Genomic DNA, 22,294 nt, shown 5'->3' on the forward strand with positions numbered 1-22,294 from the left:
TTGGAGAGGCTTTTTTTTTTTTTTTAAGATGGAGTCTGGCTCTGTCGCCCAGGCTGGAGTGCCATGGTGCGATCTCGGCTCACTGCAAGCGCCACCTCCCGGGTTCACACCATTCTCCTGCCTCGGCCTCCCGAGTAGCTGGGACTACCGGCACCTGCCACCTCGCCAGGCTAATTTTTTTTGTATTTTTAGTAGAGACGGGTTTTCACCATGTTAGCCAGGATGGTCTCCATCTCCTGACTTCGGGATCCACCCATGGAGAGGCTTTTTACTTAGAGACTCTGGAAAAATTCAGAGCCCTGATAACACAAATTGTGGGAGAAAAGGGCAAGGATGGGAAGAAGGGAAGGCTACGTTCTCACAGAGAATATGAAAAATGTACAGCTGATCTTAATTATTCACAGGTTCTGTATTTGCAAATTCACCTACTCCCCTAACATTTATTTGTAACTCCCAAATCAGTATTTGCAGCACTTTTGTGGTCATTCGTGGACATATGCAAGGAACCAAGACATTAGAGTCACTGAATGCCCACATTCTCAGCTGCAGTCAGGCGAGCCGTGCTCTGCCTTCTTGTGTCAGTGCTGATGGGAGGTGATCAGAGGATGGGGGTGGCAGGGGTGGGACAGTGCAGGGCAAGAAGCTCAGCTCTGGGCCAGCTGGATGGAGTCTGAATCCCAGCTCTGGCACCAGTTAGTGGGGTGGCCTCACTTCCAAAGTTCGTGTCTCTTTTGTAAAATAAAAAACATATAATCTGGCCAGGTGCAGTGGCTCACGCCTGTAATCCCAGCCCTTTGGGAGGCCAAGGTGGGAAGATCTCTTGAGCCCAGAAGTTTGAGATTAGCCTGGGCAACATTTTATTTGTAACTAAATAAAATGTAGTGAGACCTCATCTTTACTAAAAATTTTTAAAAATTATCCAGGTGTGGTGGTGCATACCTGTGGTCCCAGCAACTCGAAAGGCTGAGGCAGGAGGATACCTTGAGCCTGGGAGGTCAAAGCTGCAATGAGCCGTGATCACAGCTGTGCATTCTAGCCTGAGTGACAGAGCGAGACCCTGTCTCCAAATAAATAAATAAATAAATAAACTTGTAGAAAATGTGACTAACCTTGCAGACCTTTAAAGAGGTGATTAAAGTTAAATGAGGTCGTATGTGGGGGCCCTAATTCAATATGACTGGTGTCCTTACAAGCAGAGGCGATTAGGAGAGGTGTCACAAAAAGAGACACCAGGGTTATATATGCACAGTGAAAAGACCACATGAAGAGGACACAGACAGAAAGTGGCCATTCACAAGCCAAGGAGAGGGGCTTCAGGAGAAATTAACCCTTTCTACACCTTGATTTTGGATTTCTGGCCTCCAGAACTGTGAGAAAATTAATTTCTGTTGTTTAAGCCACTCAGCCTATGGTATTTTGTTATGGTGGTAAAGCAAACTAATATGCACCCCCACTGTGGTACTTATCAGGGCTACCTGTAATCATTTACCTAACTGACTCATCCCTGTCTCCAGGAAGGGTTCAGTTAACCTGAGCCAATCTGGCTCTAGACAGTTCTCATGTCTGATGGGCAATAGAGACATGAATGCAAAGGGCAAAGGCAAGAAGGGCGGGGAAACTCCCCTTTAGTACCTTCTTCCAGGTTTTCCTCCTTAAACATCTGATTCAGTCCACACAAGCAGTGGGTTAAAGGTCAGCAGAGGATGGTCCTGCAAAGACCCTGCACAGCTTCATGAGATTCTTCAGTTTTGAGCTGTCACTGTGTTTCAGCCATGTGGACCCAGAGCTGGGGTAAGATCCATCAGAGACTTCGACCCCTGACACGGGTTCCTATATAACGCATCTTTATCCGAGCCCAGCTGTCTGCAGCTTGAGAGGTTGTTCCTGGAAAGACTTAGGCTGGTGTTTCCCAAAGTTTTGTCTGCATCGAAATCACCTGGCAGGCTTATTAAAGCACAGATGGCAGGGCCACCCCCAGATTTTCTTTCAGTAGGTCTGGTGTGGGGTCTGAGACTTTATATTTCAAACAAGTTGCCAAGTGATACTGATGCTGCCAGTCCAGACACTTACCCGGAAGCGAGTAGGCATTCCAGGGAAGGCGACAGAAATGATTAAAAGAATATTCAAGGAGATCCAGGCAGAGAGAGATAAAAGGTGATAGGAATGTATGATTTGGCCAAATAGCACTGGGTATGACATCTCAGAAACATTTTGAGTTTCTCCCTGGCTGAAGGCAATATGACCTTTTAGGAGCCGCAGGGGTCATATTGCCTTCAGCATGTACCGGCCAAAGCCTGCCTTTGGTTACATAAGTCACAGGGTAAGAGATGGAACTGGATGCAAATGAGCTTCTAGGACCATCTTAGAGAGCCCAGGTTCAGTGGGACAAGAAATGGTCACCAAAGGACAGTGGAGAGGACCTCAGTTCATCTTCAGATCTGCAAACATTTCTGGGGTTGGATACTCAGTCGGGCAGCAAGCTATAATGAGAGGAGTAGGATCTAAGTCCTGGCACGGTTGTTACCAACTGTATGCCATGGCCATTTCACTTCTTCCTGCAGTCTTAGCTACTTTGTTTTCAGCAACCCTCAGGACTGCTGCAAGGATCAAGTGAGATCTGAACACAGAAGCACTCTGTAAATTGTGTGATTCTACAGAAGCACAAGTTATTTAGGTATTTCATGAGATGTAGAAATGAGCAGGACCATGTCCTTGCCCACAAGGCAGGCATGCTCTGAAGCAGTGGGTTTTGCCCACTTGTGCCTCTAAATCCGAATAGGACTTTGCTTTCTCCTCTCCTTTGCTACCACCCTAGCCTAAGCCACATCATCTCCTTCTCAGACCACTCAATTACTTTCTTTGTCTGCCCTGCAAGCCAATTCTTTATACGGTAGCAAGAAGGACTGTTTTAAAATCTAATTAGGTTATGCCATCGCCAGACTTATAACTTTCTGATGGTTTATTCCTATTATTTTGAAATCAAATTTAAATTATCTCCATAAACTACCAGACTGCATGATCAGGCCCAAGCCCACCCCTCCTGCCTCAGCTCACGCCACCCCTCCCGAGGACTCCAGCCTCCACCGGTTCCTGGAATGCAACAGTCTCCTCCCTACCTCAGGGCCTTCGTTTGTCCTCTGCCCTCTGCCAGAAAGGCTCTTTCCCTCCATTCTTTGTCTGCTCATCCTTCAGATCTCAGTTGAGGTGTCCAGTGGCCCATAATCTCAGTTAGATTACCCTATTATTCTTTCATAGTCCTCTGTTCATTTATTTTACAATCATTTGATATTACATATTTTTTCTTTGTTTAGTGTCGTCTACCCAACCAAATTGACAGGCTCTGAAAGCTGGGATCATGTCTGTTTCATTCATCTCTTATATTATTTCGGGTGTTTTGGATGCCAGCAACAGCAATCTGTCTGGGTAATCTAATGAAAAAGGCCTTCATTGGAAGGACATCTGGAGTTTATAGTCAGGCCAGAGAAGAGTGCTTGGAAACAAACAGGAACAAGGAAACTCTAAAATTTAGGAAGCTAAAACAACAGAAAATGTTCCAGTGAAAAACCGTCTCACTGGGCATAGGAATCCCCAAATAGCAACTTGTTTTCACAGTCTTTATCAATCTGTTTTGATTTAAAATCCACAGTGAGAACATTCAACTGGCCTGGCTTGGATCACAGTGAGCATTCTTGGTTTGAGGAGGTAGAGAAGCCTCATTAGAATGGATCCGAAAGGAAAGAAGTAATACTCACTCTCAAAAAAAAAAGAGTTGTTTAGTTCACTCTTCAAAGGAGAGCAGCTGGTCAGCAGGGAGCGGGGGTATGGTTAGTGGGAATGAATGCCAGATAGCCCCAAACAAGGTATCCACTAGGCCACTGTATAGACAATACCCTGCTGGATACTCAGTCAGGGTAGCCATTCAGTAAAATATTTGTTGAATGCATGAATGAAAACTTGCTTGGCAAAATTTAGAGTTTTCTCAGTGACATATGCTGAAAGAGAGGAGACTAAATCTGATCATCTTGGTGCTTTAAAATATAAATCTCTTGGTACACGTAGACAATTCTTGGAATGACACATTCCGAATTCGTGTTATGGAATCAGTAAGGAACTGAGACTCCTAAGGGGTCATATTGCTTTCAGCCAGGGACAAACCCAAAATAATTCTGAGATGTCATACCAGCTACTATTTTCATGACCTCAGAAGATGGTAATTTTTACTTCTCTGAGTAATCTCTGGCATTAATCAGAAACATTTTCCCTTCAGTCTTTAAGGACATACAACGCATCACACATTGGACCACCTCACAGGAGATTGGGCAATGGGACAGGAGGTACTTAAAGGGTGTTTTCTCTCTTGGTGTCTAAGGAGGACCAGAAGAATCTATGGCTTTCCCTTGATGTTGATGTATTTTACTGAGAAGGAGACAGTGTATGGAAGAGAAGAGTGCGGGGCACTGTGGGAGAGTCAGGCCTTATCTGGCTAGTTAATAGAACATTCTTATGCCTCATGGTTTAAGGATTCCCTTTTGTTTTCAGCATTTGTGAAAATAATTTTAATTTCCAGAAGAGGAGGGAAAGAAGACCTCTCCAGATTCCATTTCTGGGGTCCTTTGGATTTATTCTCAGTGCCAAAAAAATTTCCCCAAGGATTCTGGGCCAGACATCTGAATTTCCAGATGGGTTTTGGCACCATGGACATTTTAGACAGGGGAGGTATTTCGGTTATCTATTATGGCCTTTTAAACTGCCCCAAAATATAGTGACTTAAAACAGCAGCAATTTATTATTTCTCATGAGTCTGTGAACTCACTTATATCAACTGACTCATTCTTCTGTTCCACATGGCATAGCTGAGGTCACTCATGAGCTACATTCAGCCGGGAGCTTGGCTGGGTCTAAGACATTGAGAGAGCCTGTCATCCTCCAGGACCTCTCACCATTCAGGAGTTTAGTCTAAGCTTTTTCATAGCATAGCAGTTGGCTTCCGAGAAGAAGTATCTCGAGAGCAATCCCCAATGTACAATCCTATACCAAGCCTCCATTGGCATCATTGGCTAACCTCTCATTAGGCAAAGCAAGTTCCATGGTCAAGTACAGAGTCAGTGTGGGAGGTGAGTATACAGGGTGTAAATACCAAGAGATGTGGTTCACTGGAGGCCACCAATGTCGCAAACTACCACAAGAGAGCATGGTAGCTTGCAGGCTGTCTTCCCAGTTGTCAGTGCTTAGGTAGGGATGTGTAACCCAATATCTGGTCCTTGATTTGCAGTTCCAGAAACTCAGCATGACTGGGGTACACAGCTGGCCCCATTCTATTCTTTGAAATTGCCACTCATCCACAGACCTTGCTGAATAAATGCTGAATAAATTGTCATGTGATATGGTTTGGCTATGTCCCCACACAAATCTTGAATTGTAGCTCCCATAATTCCCACGTGTCATGGGAGATACCTGGTGGGAGGTAGTTAAATCACGAGGGCAGGCCTTTCCCATGCTGTTCTCATGATAGTGAATAAGTTTCACAAGATCTGATGGTTTTATAAAGGGGAGTTCCCCTGCACATGCTCTCTTTCTTGCCTGTTGCCATGTAAGATGTGACTTTGCTCCTCCTTGGCCTCCTCAGCCATGTGGAACTGTGAATCCATTAAACCTCTTTTTCTTTATAAATTACCCAGTCTCAGGTATGTCTTTATTAGCAGTGTGAAAACAGACTAATATATCATGTTTTTATTTCAGGACCCTATTTTCTTGGCCACAGATGATTGGACCAGAGTAAATACCTGGCCTAGGCAGAAATTAATCTATTCACTGGGCTGACCCAATAATATTCTTTCCTATGACTCTGGAATTGGGATGCTAAGAGACTAAGATCTAAATTGGTGAAGAAATTACAAAAGATCTCATTGATCCTCTAAAATGAGTAATGTCTTCTGAAGTATGTCCCAGACTCCTGAGAAGACTGAAAAATGAGACTGCTAAACCACATTTAATAATTTTTAAGGACCAGTGACAAGTAATAAGGTGCTAGAGGACTGCAGAAAATAAAATCTATAAGCTGTTCACTAGCAGATATCATACATTTGCTCATCCTCTTTGACTCCAATGATCTGCCAAAAGAAGACTCTGCCCTCTGCAGCTGTTGGCCGAGAGAGAAAAGACATGTGGAGCAGAGCCTGGAGAGACACCAGCAGAACCCAGCCCCATTAGCCAAAATGCAGCTGACCAACAGGCCTATCAGCATGAGGATAAATGGTGGGTTTTGTATGTCATTGATATTTGAAGTTGTTTGTTACACAACCTTATTATACCATTAGCTGATTAATACAAATCTCAATGTGGAAGGTCCTGGTTGGCCAATGTTCCACTCCACTGACCAGTCAGGGCTTTAATCTCCTTCATCTTGTGGTTCTACCAACACCTAGAATAGTGTCTTCATCTGTGTGTTTGGAGCCTGGTTACAGGTCTGTTCAGGTTACAGCCTTTGAAAGAGGAAAAGCACATGGAGGAGTGAGTACACAGGCTATATTTAAAGGCCTAAACTTGAAATTTCACGTGTTATTTTCACTTATGTTCAACTGGCAAGAGTGTAGTCACATGACCACACGTGGCTGCAAGGAAGGCTGGGAAATGTAATTTCTAGCTGGCCAGCCATGTATCCAACTACTATGGAAGAAGGGAGAGCAGCTTTTGGTGAACAATATGCAATCTCCACTTACGGATGGCAAAACATAGTTTAAAAATCTGCAGAGATTTTCATAGATGGCAAGCTAGTGCAAATTATCATAGTAACATTGTTTCTGAAAAACTGGACAAGGAAGTAAATTTGATACCAGCTTGCATGAATGACAATGAGAAAATGTGGTAGGCCCATTTTTTCTATGCTGTTTAACTCTCCCTTCCTCCAGGATAGTGGCCAATTCATGGTCACCTTTCAGGGGAACAGTGACAAACACAAGTGTATTCAGAAGGAGTGAATAAGCTGATGAAGCCCTCAACAGCAGGTCATAAACAGAATGATTGAAGGCCTTGAGGAATTTTATCTTGAAGAGAACATTTGGGAAACAAAATGTCTGCCTTCAAATGTTTTAAAGTATGTCATGGTGAAAGGAGATAAGGTTTATTCTGCCAAAGCTCCAGAAATAGATATAATAAGAGGAAGCTACAGGGAAATACATTTTTGTTCATTATAACAAAAGAAGATCCTATCAGAGAGGCCCCAAATTATTTACACCTCAGATGTATTTTGGACTAGAATAAGAGGTCCAAAAGTGCTAGCATTTATTGAGCACCTATGATGTGCCAGACACTACCTCAGGCACTTTCACACACTTTATTCTTTCCAACTAAAAGTTGCTAGATTGGTGAGGCTACATCCTACATCTTTCTAAAGGCTTCTGAAGAAGCTACTGTCCTCCACTTATATTAATTTACACTAGTTATTTTCTGAATGTCTTCTCTTTTCCTGAATCAGTCTCCAGTTGTGGAGGCAATTTACTGCAACTCCACAGTGCATTTCTTCAAACCCTATTTTTCAGCACTCACTGGCAATCCTTCAGAGGAGATATATGTGTTAAATCTGTGGGTTAGGACATCCTAGGGGGAAATTCTGGGGATGTTGTGTATATCCCAGGTTGTGGGTTCTGTGGTAGTTAGGAAGCTGGCCAGGGCAGGGAAAGAAGGAAGCCTGTAACTTTCCAGCAGAAACCTGAGACCTTTGAGAAGAGGGGTGCAGTCCTGACTGGCACAGCTTTGTGGTGGCCTAAATGCTGGCTGCTTTACCACATAGTAAGTCTAGAAAATGCTGTACAGAGGGTGAGTGGGCTGGTTTGGAGGCTCTGTCCAGTGCACAGACGTTCAGTGTCTTCCATATACCTTCTTCTTTGGCAACTGGTGGGGAAAGATGCCCTTCCTAATGTGTTCAGAGTTCCTCTTTCTTGAGTCAACAAGAGTTCTTTTTCATTCCTTGTGTCTCCTGAGCTAAGGTTTCTTGGTCTCCCAGATGTTTTTACCTGTGTGTCTTTAATTCAACACTCACCCCAGTCAATGCCAATCTCTAATGTTGTGTCATCCCCCACTGGTGGGAATCCCAGGCAGGAAACAGAAAGTGACATAGAAGGAGAGACTCAAAAGCTCCAAATCACCTTGAAGCTTGTGATAAACTGCAGTGTTGTATATGCACCTAAAGTAAGTGGCAAGAACTTCCCACACTTTTCCAGGAAGTTGAGGAAAAACAGAGAGGGTGAGGTAGGAACCTATCTGGCCATACAAATATTCCAGTTAAGATGTGAGGAAGCTGCACAGAAGACAATGAAAAGCCCTTGGAGCCATCAAGCAGCACGACTGGGGAGGTGGCTTGGAGAAGAAAGGCATCCTGTCTCTCACACCTACCAGTCTCTTCTTGTGTCTTCCAGACCCTGCTGCCTCAGATTTGTCAGATGTTAATAGAAGTTGCTATGGCCCAGGAGTCAAAGATCCCAAAGTGAGGTTGGGAGGGTTCTGGTCTTATAACCCTGCAGAAGAGAATGTTCACAGTCCAGTTCAGCCTTTCCAGTGATAAGAGTTCCAGCCAGCTTCCTCTGAGCTACCTAATGGAAAGCACACTTCACCACAGCAAACAATCATGTTTTCCCAAGAAAACAAAATGTGAATTTAAATAAGAAATGGATTTTCTTCCTATCAGCTTCCTAAGGCCCTCTTACTGTTCGTCTTTAGCCTACTGTGGTAACATGTGCTGTCAAATTAGCCTAGAATGGCTCTAACTTAGCATCACAGAGAAGTGGAACCAAAGAGACTGGGGTAGGTTGATGTCACTCTTCCTCATCAGGATTATTTCCTTGTTCTAGATTCCAATAAAGTGGAATTACTGAGTTAAAAGATGTGATTATTGTTAATGACTTTAATACACGTTGCCAAACTGCCTTCCAGAAAAGTTGTAACAGTGTCCAGGCATTGCTGTCTTGAACTATTTTTCATATTATAGTCCCTCAGCAATGTCTATTCCCAAAGTTAGTGGCTATACCATTTTCTTGAATCATACCACTGCCCTCCAGCCTCAGAACTTAACCCCAACTTTGATACTTAGAACTGTTTGTGTACGCACTCACTCTACAGAGTGGGAGTATTTGAAAACTGAGTTTGGAATAAGTATTTACTCATATATGAAATTCCCACTCCAGAATTACACCAGTCGCATTACACACACACTATGCTAGCCACACCCTTGACACGAACTCATCCCATTAAGTGGCAGCATTGTGTTAGTAAAGAAAATAAAGGAAAAGATATCTTTCCTCAAAAAAAAAAAAAAAAAAATCTCCCTAGGAAATCCCAGGATGCTCCCTACAGATAATTTTTTAAATGTCCCCACCATTGTTTTCATTATCTCTAGCCTCTTGATGGAGAAACAGATAATTTTTCCTACAGATAATTTTTTTAAATGTTCCCATTATTTTCATTGTCTCTAGTCTCTTGATGGGCAAGCAGACTAAAGAAGACAATCAGGGAAAAATATTGATTTCTCCATTAGATTGTCCTCCAGTTTGTGCTACATGATTAGGCTGACTGTAACTACAAGTAACAGAAAACCCAAATGAAAAATAATTTATGATCTCAAAAACCAAGAAGTCCAGAATTAGAACAGCCATTAGTTTGGTTATTAGAGTGGCTCAAATGTGTCTTCAAGAACACTGACTCTTTCATCTTCTACTCTGCCATTCTCAACATGTTGGCATTGACTTCATGCCAGCCCTCCTCATAGTCACAAGATGGCTGTGACCATATATTACTGCCATAGCCTCAGAAATCAGTCTCATACATGTTATGTCTAAGATGTCTATTAGATATCCAAGTGGAGAAGTTGATAAGACATGTGTATTTATACCTCTAAAGTTTGGGAGAGAGATCGTTGGTGGTTTGGTTTGGATACATAAACTAGTGAGATGTTGATGAATAGGTGGTTTTCAGAGCCTATGAGATTGCATGAGATCACCAAGAGCATGAATGTAGAGAGAAGAAAGGACCAAAGATGGATCCCTGAGGCACTCCATGTTCAAAGGTGAGAAAGAAGAGGCAGAACCAGCAAGGGAGCATGAAAAAGAGCAAGCAGAGAGATGGGAAGAAACCAGAAAAGTGGGAGGGCCTGGAATCCACATATAGAAATGATATCAAGAGGGTGGGAAGGAATTATCAGCTGTGCCAATGCTGCCGATGGGTCAAGTTTCATAGAAGATGGAGAACCAAGGATTGTATTTAGCAACATGGAGGTTGTTGTTTTCCTCAACAAGCACACTTTTAGTTTAGTGGTAGGGGCAACATCCTGATTGGAGTGGTCGTGAGAGAGAATGGGAGCAGAAGAGTTTAATACTGTGAGTTTAGAAAAATCTTTCAAATTCTGCTGCAAAGGGAAACAAAGAAAATACAGTTGAAAAAAATTTTTTTTATGTGGAAGAACAACAGCATATGATATGATTTGGTTCTGTGTCCCCACCGAAATCTCACCTTGAATTGTAATAATCCCCATGTGTCAACGGTGGCACCAGGTAGAGGTAATGGAATCATGGGGGTAGATGGGGTTGGTATTCTTATAAGAAGAGAAGACACCTGAGAGCTCTTTCTCCACACACACACAGAGAAAAGCAATGCAAGGACATGGCAAGAAGGTGGCAGTCAACAAGCCAGGAAAGGAGGGCTTACCAGAAACCAATTATGATGGCATATATTATAATTATATATATTATATGATGGCATATATTATAATTATATATATATGATGGCATATATTATAATTGAATCCCCCATGCTATTCTTGTGATAGTGAGTTCTCATGAGATTTGATGGCTTTATAAGAGGCTTCCCCCTTTACTCAGCACTCATTCTCTCTCCTGCCGCACTGTGAAGAGGTGCCTTCCTCCATGATTGTAAGCTTCTTGAGGCCTCCCCAGCCATGCGGAACTGTGAGTCAATTAAACCTCTTTTCTTTATAAATTACCCAATCTCAGGTATTTCTTCATAGCAGCATGAGAACAGATTAATATGCATATTTTTATAAATGGGAATAATCCATAAGCTAGTGAAAAGTTAATGATATAGAGGAGAAAGTGACAAATCGTTGGGATAAGGTTCTTGAGTAGAAGAAAATGATTGGGAATTCCTGTATGAATGGAGACTTCTTTCTACAGGAGCAGAGATAATCCATCTCATTCTTAGGCAGGAAGGCAGATGCTGGCAGGTGGGTAGACAGATGTAGTGGTGGGAGTTCATGGAAGCTCTTCTTGGACTATGAAGTTGGAAACAAGGTCATCACCTAAGGGTTAGGACATGGGGGGGTGGAATTGGAATTTTGAGGGGACAGGAAAGGATGTGAAGTCATTGTGTAGGAAAAGATGTGAAGTCATTGTGTAGGAAAGTAAATAGATTAGAAAATATAATGTGATTGGCAGTAACAATAAGGGCACATTTGAAGTTCATAGCTATAAAAGGGGGATAATAATAAAAGTACTTACTATATTAAGCTTTTATGAAAATTAAATGAGTCAGTGTATATAAAGCAATCAGAACAATGCTTGCCATGTAGTAACACCTTGCAGAAGTCTTAACCGTTATTATTGGTAGTAGAAAGGAAGAGATTTGTTAATTCAGCAGAAATTAAGCAATGGTTAAGATTTCAGTTGAGGTACATTATTTATCATCATATGGAAGCCTAATAATAAATACAATTAATAGTAGCGTAACCAGAAGGCAGAACACATTTATCTTGACATGAATGACTTTGAAACATCAGACATCTGCTCACCAGCCACCCTTTGTTCCTTGAGTGCAAAGGCTTTTCAGACTCAATCATTGCAGTATCTTGAGCACTGAATACAATGCCTAACACACAGTGAAGTCTAATAAATATGTTAAATGACTGAGTAAAATGTCCCTTTGATTACTGAGGTCCCTGAGTTAGCTCATGGGCCATTTAGTGCGGTAGTCTCTTTTAAAGGTTTGTATAAAAGATGACTATTGGGATATTTTCCTGGCCCCTGCTTAAGGAACCAGCCATCTACCTGGTCCCAGGTATACTCTCCCAGGAATCATATTTGTAGACCTTGACCCACCCCCACTGCAACTGACTGGCTCATGTGCAACCACCTGACGTGTATTAATCTACTCTGGTTGTCACAACAAAATACCACAGGCTGGGCAGCTTAAACAACAGAAATTTATTTTCTCACAGTGCTGGATATTAGAAGTCCCAGATCAAGATGCCATCATAATTGGTTTCTGGTAAGACCTCCTTCCTAGCTTGTTGACTGCCACCTTCTTGCCATGTCCTCACATTGCTTTACTCTATGTGTGTGCGGAGAAAGAGCTCTCAGGTGTCTCCTCCTCTTCTTATAAGGATACCAACCCCATCTACCCAAAAGGACCCATCTTTAAAAATGTCACATTGGAGATTAAGCCTTCAATATATGGTTGTAGGGGGTTGGGGGTGCACAATTCAATCTGTAACATAACCCAAGTGGATGAGATTCCCTTTCACTCATTTTGGAATTGACACTAAGAAATGTCTATTTCTGGCTGAGCTGATCTAAGCTGGACTAATGATATAAACTATTAGGAAGTGGGGGTGAAATCATGGTTTCCTCCAGGTGGAGTGGAAAGCAGAGAAGGACAGTTTACAGAAAAATAGAGACACATAAAGTAAGAGTAAAGGACAGGTAGAGTGAAAAAGTGAGTTTAGTTTCCACTACGTATCCACAGTATTGCTAAAATGAAAACATAGACAATACCAAGTGTCAGTGGTGATATGGAGCAAGTGGAACTCACGTCCACTGCTGGTGGGAATATAAAATGGTACAACTGCTTTGGAAAACAGTTTGGCAGTTTCCTGTAAAATTAAATGCGCATTTATCATACGACCAAACAATACTACTCCTTATATATTCCATATATGTGTGTGCAGCAAGAAACGGGTATGATTGTAATAGTCTCAGACTGGAAACAATCCAACTGTCCATCAATAGTAGCATGGATAAATTGTGGTATATTCATACAATGGAATACTCTATAGCAATGAGAATGAGTAAATTACTGCTATATACAGCAACATGGATGAATCTCACGACTAAAATATTGAACGAAAGAAGCCAAGGTAAAAATAGGTGAAATTAATCCATGCCGTTAGATGTCAGGACAGTAGTTAGTATTGGGGACAGTAAGCGGAAGCGTGGGTAAGCAAGACTTCTGAGATGTGACAATATTGTGTTTCTTGGTCTGATGCCAGTTATGTGTGTTTAGTTTGTGAAAACCCGTCAACCTGTACACTTGTGATATGTGCACTTTTCTGTATGTGTAGTTCAATAAAAATTTTAAGCACATGAAATTTCATTAAAGATTTAAAAATCAGTGTAGGTACAGAGAGATGGTTGCCTGCTAACCTTACAAAATGTAAGTAGCATTCCTTACAGAATGATAAATTTCACCCTGATCCAGAATTTCCTTTTTTGGACTTAAGAAATCTTGAGTGAGTTTCTCTAGGCTGGGGAAACAGTCCATGATTCCTAAGCCCCTTCTACCAGAGGGGAGCCTTCCACACTGACAAATAATGGGGTCCAAAAGTCTCACCTTCCCTTCCCCACGCCTGATCCTGGCCATCTTAAAAAGTGAACACAATTCGGGAAAAATAGCTAATGCATGCCGGGGTTAATATATAGGTGATGGGTTGATAAGTGCAGCAAACCACCATGGTACACGTTTGTCTATGTAACAAACCTGCACATCCTGCACACATATCCCAGAACTTAATAAACTAAAATAAAGAGAAAAAGTGGATGCATTTGTTCTCTGCATAAAGTTAAGTAGATCATCTTCCAATTTTCAATCTCTAGTCTTCCATCAAGATCAAACCTCAACATTTATCAAATTCTGCCACGAATCTTGAGTTCTTTGAGGAAAGATACCCTGAATGTATAAATCACTGGTGACTTTCCTAACAAGTCATTCCAAAACAGAGGCAGGATCTAGGGTTGCAGACATTTTAGTTTCAATTAGTCCACCAAATCCTCTACCTCCCCATATGGGAAGCAGCGTTTCTCGGATGCCTGGGATGTGAGCTGGAATGCTTGTGGCCAGGTCATCAGCCAGCACTGTCTCAGGACACAAAATCTGAGATGTTTCAGAGTCAGCCCAGACACTGGACTGTAGTCAAAGCTGCACTTCAGAAATTCGGTTATTTATCCCCCAGCTCATTCCCCTGGATGGTTTCATAAGAAAATAGAAACCGACTCAGAGTCCAGTTCTTCCCACATGATTGCAAGAGGACAGACCTCTCCCAGCCCATGAAGCAGAGGTGGCAGGGCAATGAGGTGCTTGCAGCCAAGTAAAGATCAGAGCCTTGACACTGAGCCCTAAACCTCTCCAGATAGTTTGGCTGCCCAAAACTAATCCAAACACAGGTAATTCAAGTAGCATCTTCTCTAGACAAGCTCAGATTTGTCCAACCTCATCCAATACAGTAAATAATCACTGTGAAGCCAAAGTTATGGAAGCTCTACTCTATTTATTCTCCATGCATCTTGTATGACTATTTCCATCTGATCTTTCTTCTTTAATAGAATGATGACCTCATTTGCCTTCAACCACAGTGACTAAGACTCAAAGACTACGTCTTGTTGGAAATGAATTTGGCTTCAGTAGCATCTTCCTGCCTCTATGTGGATTATATATCTCCAGATTTCCTTGTACTGTCTGGAAGCCAGAGGGAGGCTTGGAGACTGGGTACTTCTGGAAAGTTCACTTAATGTCATGAAAAAGTGAGAACTTTCTTCATTTACTCAACAAATATTTATTCTCTGCCATCAACCGCTCTATGTACTGAGACTAATCATGAACAAGATAGATAAAGTTCTTCTTTCACGGGGTTTACATTCCAGACGGAGGGAGATAGAAAATGAATAAGTAAACAGTAAATTTTAAAAGATAATTCCAGATATCAATAACAGCCATGGAAAAAAGGAAACAATGAGATAAGATAAAGAGTAGCTAGGGTGGGAGTTAGCTGCTTGGATAGGTGGTTGGAAAAGACCTCTCTAGGGAATATTCCACTTAAGCCAAGACTTGAATAACAAAAAGATGGATCCAGCAAAGATCTGGGGGAAGGGTATTCCAGGAAGAAGGAACAGCAAATGCAAAGGCTTTAAGAAAAGGCAGGGACAAACTTGGCGTGTTCAAGAAAAGTCAATGTGCCGGAGTGAAGTACCGAGTGATTTGAGATGAGGCCAAAGAGGTCTGCAGGGGCCAGATCACATAAGATTGCAGACTATAAGAAATAAAGCTTGTCTGCCTGATGTGGACAATCATTCAAATGTATTGGAGAAAATACAGTATTGAGTATGAGAGATGGTGTACAGCATAATGATTAGGGGCTCAGGCTCTGCAAATAGAACTTTTTTGGGATATATCCCTGCTCTGCCACTGTGCTGTGTGAGCTTTGACAAATGGCTTAGCCTCTCTGGGCATTTACCAGTGAAGGAGATCTGAGTTACCCCAAATTACTGGCAGTGAATCCATATGCATCCACAGCAATTCAGACCCTGCCTCCTCCGAAGAAAGAATTCGACTGAGGGGCATAAAGCAGAAAAAGAGACCAAGCCAAGTTTCAGAGCAGGAGTGAAAGTTTATTAAAAAGGCTTTAGAACAGGAAAGAAAGGAAAATTTGTTTGAACGAGACCGAAGCAGGCACCTGAAGGTCAAAGAGAGCAAAAGAAGATAGCAAAAAAGGGGCCTTTAACCTTGATCCTAGTCTCGCTTCTTTCCAATGATCCCTCCCTTAGAGTACATTTTCCGCATGCCCAGTGCTTTCTTACCCTTGGGAGTTGAGCACCGGCAGTGTTTAGGGAGTTACCCACGTGTCCATCTGAAGCTTTCTTTCCTTTTCTGCTGCCACGTGCCCCCGAAAGATCATACTTCACCATTTTTGTGTCTTAACATGCATGCTATTAGATGAGTTCTAAATTTCTCTTCCAAGAATCAATATGTCAGTATGTTCAATTCTTTGTCTTCTACTTTTAAACTTAACTTCCGCATAAAGCAACCTTTTTCAATCACCTGCTCCACCCTGACTCATTCTGATCACCTGCCCCACCCTGACTCATTCCGATTACCTGCTTTTCCCTGATTCATTCTCCACCCTGACTCATTCCAATTTCCTGCTCTGCCATAACCATTTTTCCTGCCAAACCACTAACCCCATTACTCTCTTTAAATTAGCCAGTCGGAATTAGTTTGACCTGTGCAGTCTAACCCTAGCCAATAGGGGAACGACACAGCAGCAAGGGCCACGTGTGTCAGGAATAAGAACCCTTCTCCCTCGTCCAGGTGTGCGCTCACCATCGCTCCATCTGTGGGGGTGCACCCTTCTATAGAAGTACATTGCCTTGTTGAGAAGAAAAAAAGAAAATTTTATATTCGAGTGCAATTTCTCCCTGGGCCTGCATTCAATTAACATTTTGATGTTAACAGGTGTGGAGCATCAGGAAATGGCCTCTCAATGGTGCTGCCTAACTGCCATTTTTAGAGAGGCGATGAAATAAGTGCTGAACCATCACCTGACATTTCTAGTGGGTGGTCGGGGGGAGACCCCTGTCCTGCCCACTCATGCCAAACTACCAGTAACAGGGTCTCAACTTCTTCAGCTTTTAAGTTGGACATAACAATAGGTTTACCTCATAAACACTATTTTAAGTATTAAATAAATTTTTATATATAAAGAGCTTAGAACACTGGAATATAGTAGTGCTTGAGTTTTATTTAATTAATTGTTGCTGTTGTGATTGTTATAGACTTACTATTAATGAGAAAAAAACTTTCAATGGCTTCTTCACTATGTTAAATTTATTTATTTTTTTATTGAGACAGAGTTTCAGCTCCCCGAGTAGCTGGGATTATAGGCATGCGCCACCATGCTTGGCTAATTTTGTATTTTTAGTAGAGACAGGGTTTCTCCATGTTGGTCAAGCTGTTCTCAAACTCCTGACCTCGGGTGATCTGCCCACCTTAGCCTCCCAAAGTGCTGGGATTGCTGGGATTACAGGCGTGAGCCACCACGCCCAGCCCACTATGTTAAATTTAATTTTAAAAATGATTAGCAGAATAACATCATCATAGATTGCATTATCTGTCCTTAATTCTTCGTTCCCTTCCTTCTCTTGCCAACCTTCTGTATTAGTTTGCTATATTGACTTAAACAAAATCTCACAGCTTTAGGGGCTGGAAGTCTGAGATCAGGGTGTTGGTAGGGTTACTTCCTCCTGAGGGCTATGAAAAGAGAATCCAGGCCTCTGTCTTTGACTTGTAAATGGCCACCTCCTCCTTAAGTCTTCACATTGTCTTGCCTTTGTGTCTCTATGTCCAAATTTCTTCATTTTGTAAGGACACCAGTCATGTTGGATTAGGGCCTACTTTGATAACTTCTTTTTAAGTTGACTATCTCTGTAAAGATTCTATCTCCAAACAAGGTCATATCATGAGGTACTAGGGGTAAGGACTTCAACATGTGAAGTTTAGGGACACAATTCAACAATTTCTCTGGGTGGAGTACTCTTCCTTATCCCACTGACTATGGGCTTGGTCATATCTGGCTTTGGCCTTTGGAATATGAGCAGAAGTGACACACTCCAGTTCCAGGATGACACCTTAAGAAATATCACATATCTTCATTTGCCCCTCTTAATCTTGGGATCTCTACTAATAGAAAGTTATGCCCCAAGTCATTTTGGTCTCTGTAGTCAGTCTCAGAAGGAAGATACATGGAGCAGACTTGAATCTAACTTAAAGTCTTGAGTACAGCCTAGTCACGCTGACCCACATCTGGCCTACGATCAACCTGCCAACCAGTTGGCAAGAAATAAACCTTGGTTGTTACAAGCTATTAAGAGACTGGGGGTTATTTGTCATGCAGCATTATAATAGTGAAAACTGGCTAATACAAAATTTGAAGTTTTGAAAACGTTTTCACTCAGAATGTAATAATCAACTGTCTATGTTTTCACATCTCCATTCTTCCAATCTTGATCCTGATGCCTACATACAATTTAGTGATATTTAATTATGTGTCATTATCATTTTGTCTGTTAACACCATGTCAGACACTTTCATGCTGCTATGCAGTTGTCATGACAGTCAAATTTCTTGTTCATAAAACACTTCTCCATCTGCTCTTCTTTGGGGACCACCTGTGAACTCAGGCCATCCCTAGCACAGTCTGCTTAATCCTGAGTGTTTTTACCACTTCCAGATTGTTGCAAATATACACATCCTCATTGGGGTGCTGAACACAAAAGGGAAGGGGGCCACACTGCCTGCAGTCCTGTCTGCTGACTACTATGAGGCCTCCAGGATGACCTAGTCTTGGTGAACTTGCCACTGATCAGTGAGTGGTCTTTGATCTTGCTGAATTTCAAGAACCCAAATAGGTCAGTACCCCAAAATGAACAGATGCAGGGAGACAATGATGTAAACTAAACCTGGCCATTTTCAGCAGAGAGAATCTCCCTATGCCAAGGACTGGATGATTACTCTCCCAGGACCAGGGCGTCCACTTTCCCAATATTGATGTCCTTCAGCAATTACATTTGTTGTAAGATTGGCACATTTGGGATCAGAAGAAGGAAATGAAAACTGTTGAGGGCTATTTCATCCAGCCTAGGAGGGAGATCTAATGAGTGACAATGCAGTGTGGTGCTTGAGACCCAGGTCTCTCCTCAGGCCTGTGCTGGACGCTTGTTGAGTTTCTTACTCTCTGATGCCATGGCGTTTCTACGTTGTCTCCAGAGGAATCAGAAGGCCTCAGCTGGTGGAGCTGGGGTGAATTCCCCTTACCAAATTGCTTCTTATGTAGCTTAAATATGATTGTAGCTTAAATATGATTGCCACCACTTGAGATATTACATTTGAGCTCATCTAAAGTAATAAAACACTTGAAGAAGTAATCACAGCACTGTGGGAGGCTGAAGTGAGTGGATCACTTCAGCTCAGGAGTTCGAGACCAGCCTGAGCAACATGGTGAAACCTCATCTCTACAAAACATACAAAAATTAGCTGAGGTTGGGAGATCACTTGAGCCCTGGAGGTCAAGGGTGTGGTGAGACAAGATCATGCCACTGCACTCCAGCCTGGGTGACAGAATGAGACCCTGCCTCAGAAAATAAAAAAAGAAAGAAAAAAAAAGAAGAAGAAAAAAGAGAGTGAATAGAAGGATAAGGCAGAGGAAGAGAAGATATTAATAAAGGCTCACAATGATAAATAAAACAGAGCAAAAGGGGGAAAATGAGGAGCAATAAAGAGGATTGTCTTAGTCAGTTTGAGCTGCTCTAACAAAGTACCATAGATTGAGTGACATATAAACAACAGAAATTTATTTCTCACAGTCCTGGAGGTGAGAAATCCAGTATCAGGGTGCCAGCATGGTGAGGTTCTGGTGAGAGCCCTCCTCCAGGTTGCAGACTGCTGACTTCTTACTGTATCCTCATGTATTAGTCCGTTTTCACACTGCTGATAAAGACATACCCAAGACTGGGCAATTTAAAAAAGAAAGAGGTTTATTGGACTTACAGTTCCACGTGGCTGAGGAGGCCTCAAAATCATGGTGGAAGGCAAGGAGGAACAAGTCACATCTTACGTGGATGGCAGCAGGCAAAGAGAGTTTGTGCACAGAAACTCCTGTTTTCAAAATCATCAGATCTCATGAGACCTATTCCCTATCCCGAGAACAGTACAGGAAAGAGCTGCCCCCATGATTCAATCATCTCCCATTGGGTCCCTCCCACAACATGCGGGAATTATGGGAGCTACAAGATGAGATTTGGGTGGGGACACAGAGCCAAAGCATATCACCTCATAAGGCACACAGAGGACAAGAGAACTCTTTGGGGTCTCTTTTATAAGATCCTATTCATGAGAGCTCTACTTTCATGACCTAAGTACCTCCCAAAGGCCCCCCCTCCAAATATCATCACACTAACGGTTAGGATTTCAGCATACGAATTTGAAGGGGATACAAACAGTCAGTCCATTGTGAAAATGAAAAAGAAATAAGAAAAAGCACAAATGGAATGAGAGAGGAGGAAGAAGGAAGAGAAGGTATTAGGGAGGTGGAGACATATCTTCCAATATGAGCTGGCGCCTTAAGTTGGTTTCAGAAAATGGTCCACACTTTCACAAAGTTATCTTGTGGTGTTGGTTCCAAACTTTGCAGGTTTCGAAATGTAATTTTGTTGAAATACCTGGAGATAATCATGGGCTAGGAAATTAGTTCTTACTGTCTTAGTGTGTTTTATGCTGTTACAATAGACTACCACATACTGGGTAATTTATAATGAGCAGAAATTTATTGGCTCATGGTTCGGGAGGCTGGGAAGTCCCATTCAAAGGGCTGGCTCCTGGTGAAGGCTTTCTTGCCGTATCATCCCATGGTGGAAAAGCAAAAAGAGTAGGGGAGAGAGAGAGAGAACAAGAGGTGCCAAACATATCCCTTTATAGGGAACCTACTCCTGAGATAATAGCATTAATCATTTATGAGGGTGGTGTCCCCATATCCCAAACACCTTCCATTAGGCCCCACCTCCCAACAGTACCACACTGGGGATCAAGTCTTCAACACATGAACTTTGGGAGACACATTCAAACCATATCACTAATCAAACTCAAAGGATATTGATAAATTCCAGAATGCTACTTCATTATCTTAAAGATAACACTCCTTTCCAGTACTTGCAGATTGATGTCTCCTCTCCTGAACTCCCTGTTCCTGGACTTAGATTACATAACTAGTGTATTAGCTTGTTTTCACACTGCTGATAAAGACATACTCAAGACTGGGAAGAAAAAGAGGTTTAATTGGACTTAGAGTTCCACATGGTTGGGGAGGCCTCAGAATCATGGCAGGAGGCCAAAGGCACATCTTTTTTTTTTTTTTTTTTTTTTTTTTTGAGATGGAGTCTCACTCTTGTTGCCCAGGCTGGAGTGCAATGGTGAGATCTCGGCTCACTGCAATCTCCACCTCCCGGGTTCAAGAAGTTCTCCTGCCTCAGCCTCCTGAGTAGCTGGGATTACAGGTGTGTGCCACCACACCTGGCTAATTTTTATATTTTTAGTAGAGATGGGGTTTCACCATGTTGGCCAGGCTGGTCTCGAACTCCTGACTTCAGATGATCCACCTGCTTTAGCCTCTCACAGGTGTGAGCCACTGCATCCGGCCCCAAAGGCACTTCTTACATGGCAGCAGCAAGAGAAAATGAGGAAGACACAAAAGCAGAAATCCTGATAAACTCATCAGATCTCGTGGGACTTATTCACTATCACAAGAATAGCAGGGGAAAGACTGGCCCCCATAATTCAATTACCTCCTCCTCGGTCCCTCCCCAACATGTAGGAATTCTGGGAGATACAATTCAAGTTGAGATTTGGGTGGGGACACAGCCAAACGATATCAACTACAATCAAATCAGAGCCCTGATAAGTCCTGTGGGACATTTTGACTACCCAGTGGAAGGACCCAGATTCAGCTTTCCTTTTGGCTAAAATTTTCATTTCTACTTGTGACTTTCCATGCAGTAAGTACTATTATTATGTTAATTTTTCAGAGGTCTATAGACACTGAGGAACTTACAAGGATTCAGCCTTCAGTTTCACTAACTGCAGGTCCTGAAGACATAACAGATGTGAGGATGGTTAGAACCATATCTGTCACACGGTAGACACTCAACACAGCTGCCCCCTCTACTATTAGATGCCACCACTGTGCTCAGGGAAATGGGCATTTCTTGCCACTGCTGTCCAGATTAATTTTCCACCATCTTTGTGTTTTGCACTTCTTGGTTTGGCTTTGGGTGCATCTTAGTAACTGAGCCTAAGTGATTTGTTGGAGCTTCCAGGATGATCTGGGGATTACCACATGGTGAGCAGGAAAATTCATAACCACTGACCCTGGCCTGATATACAAGGCATGTCCAAGCAGACCTATTATTCAGGTGAAACACAATAATACAGCCGAACTAGCTGAAAACATACTGAAATGCTTCTATGTTGGTTGGTAAGTCATCACTAACCCCAGTTGCTAAGATCCCCACCACCATCCAGGAAACCTCAGTTCTCCCCTAAGACACCCTGGACCACTCCTCTCTTAATTTGGTAATTAAAGAGTTGATGGTACAGTATGGAGCCTTTGGGGCCTTCCTCTAGCCACTAGAGCAGAATGTCATTGTGACCAGCCCTCCACTGTGTGTGGGCTTCCCGCTACACCAGGTAACAG

Source organism: Mandrillus leucophaeus, unplaced genomic scaffold, assembly GCF_000951045.1.
Source record: "Mandrillus leucophaeus isolate KB7577 unplaced genomic scaffold, Mleu.le_1.0 Scaffold186, whole genome shotgun sequence".
NCBI classification, from domain to species: Eukaryota; Metazoa; Chordata; class Mammalia; order Primates; family Cercopithecidae; genus Mandrillus; species Mandrillus leucophaeus.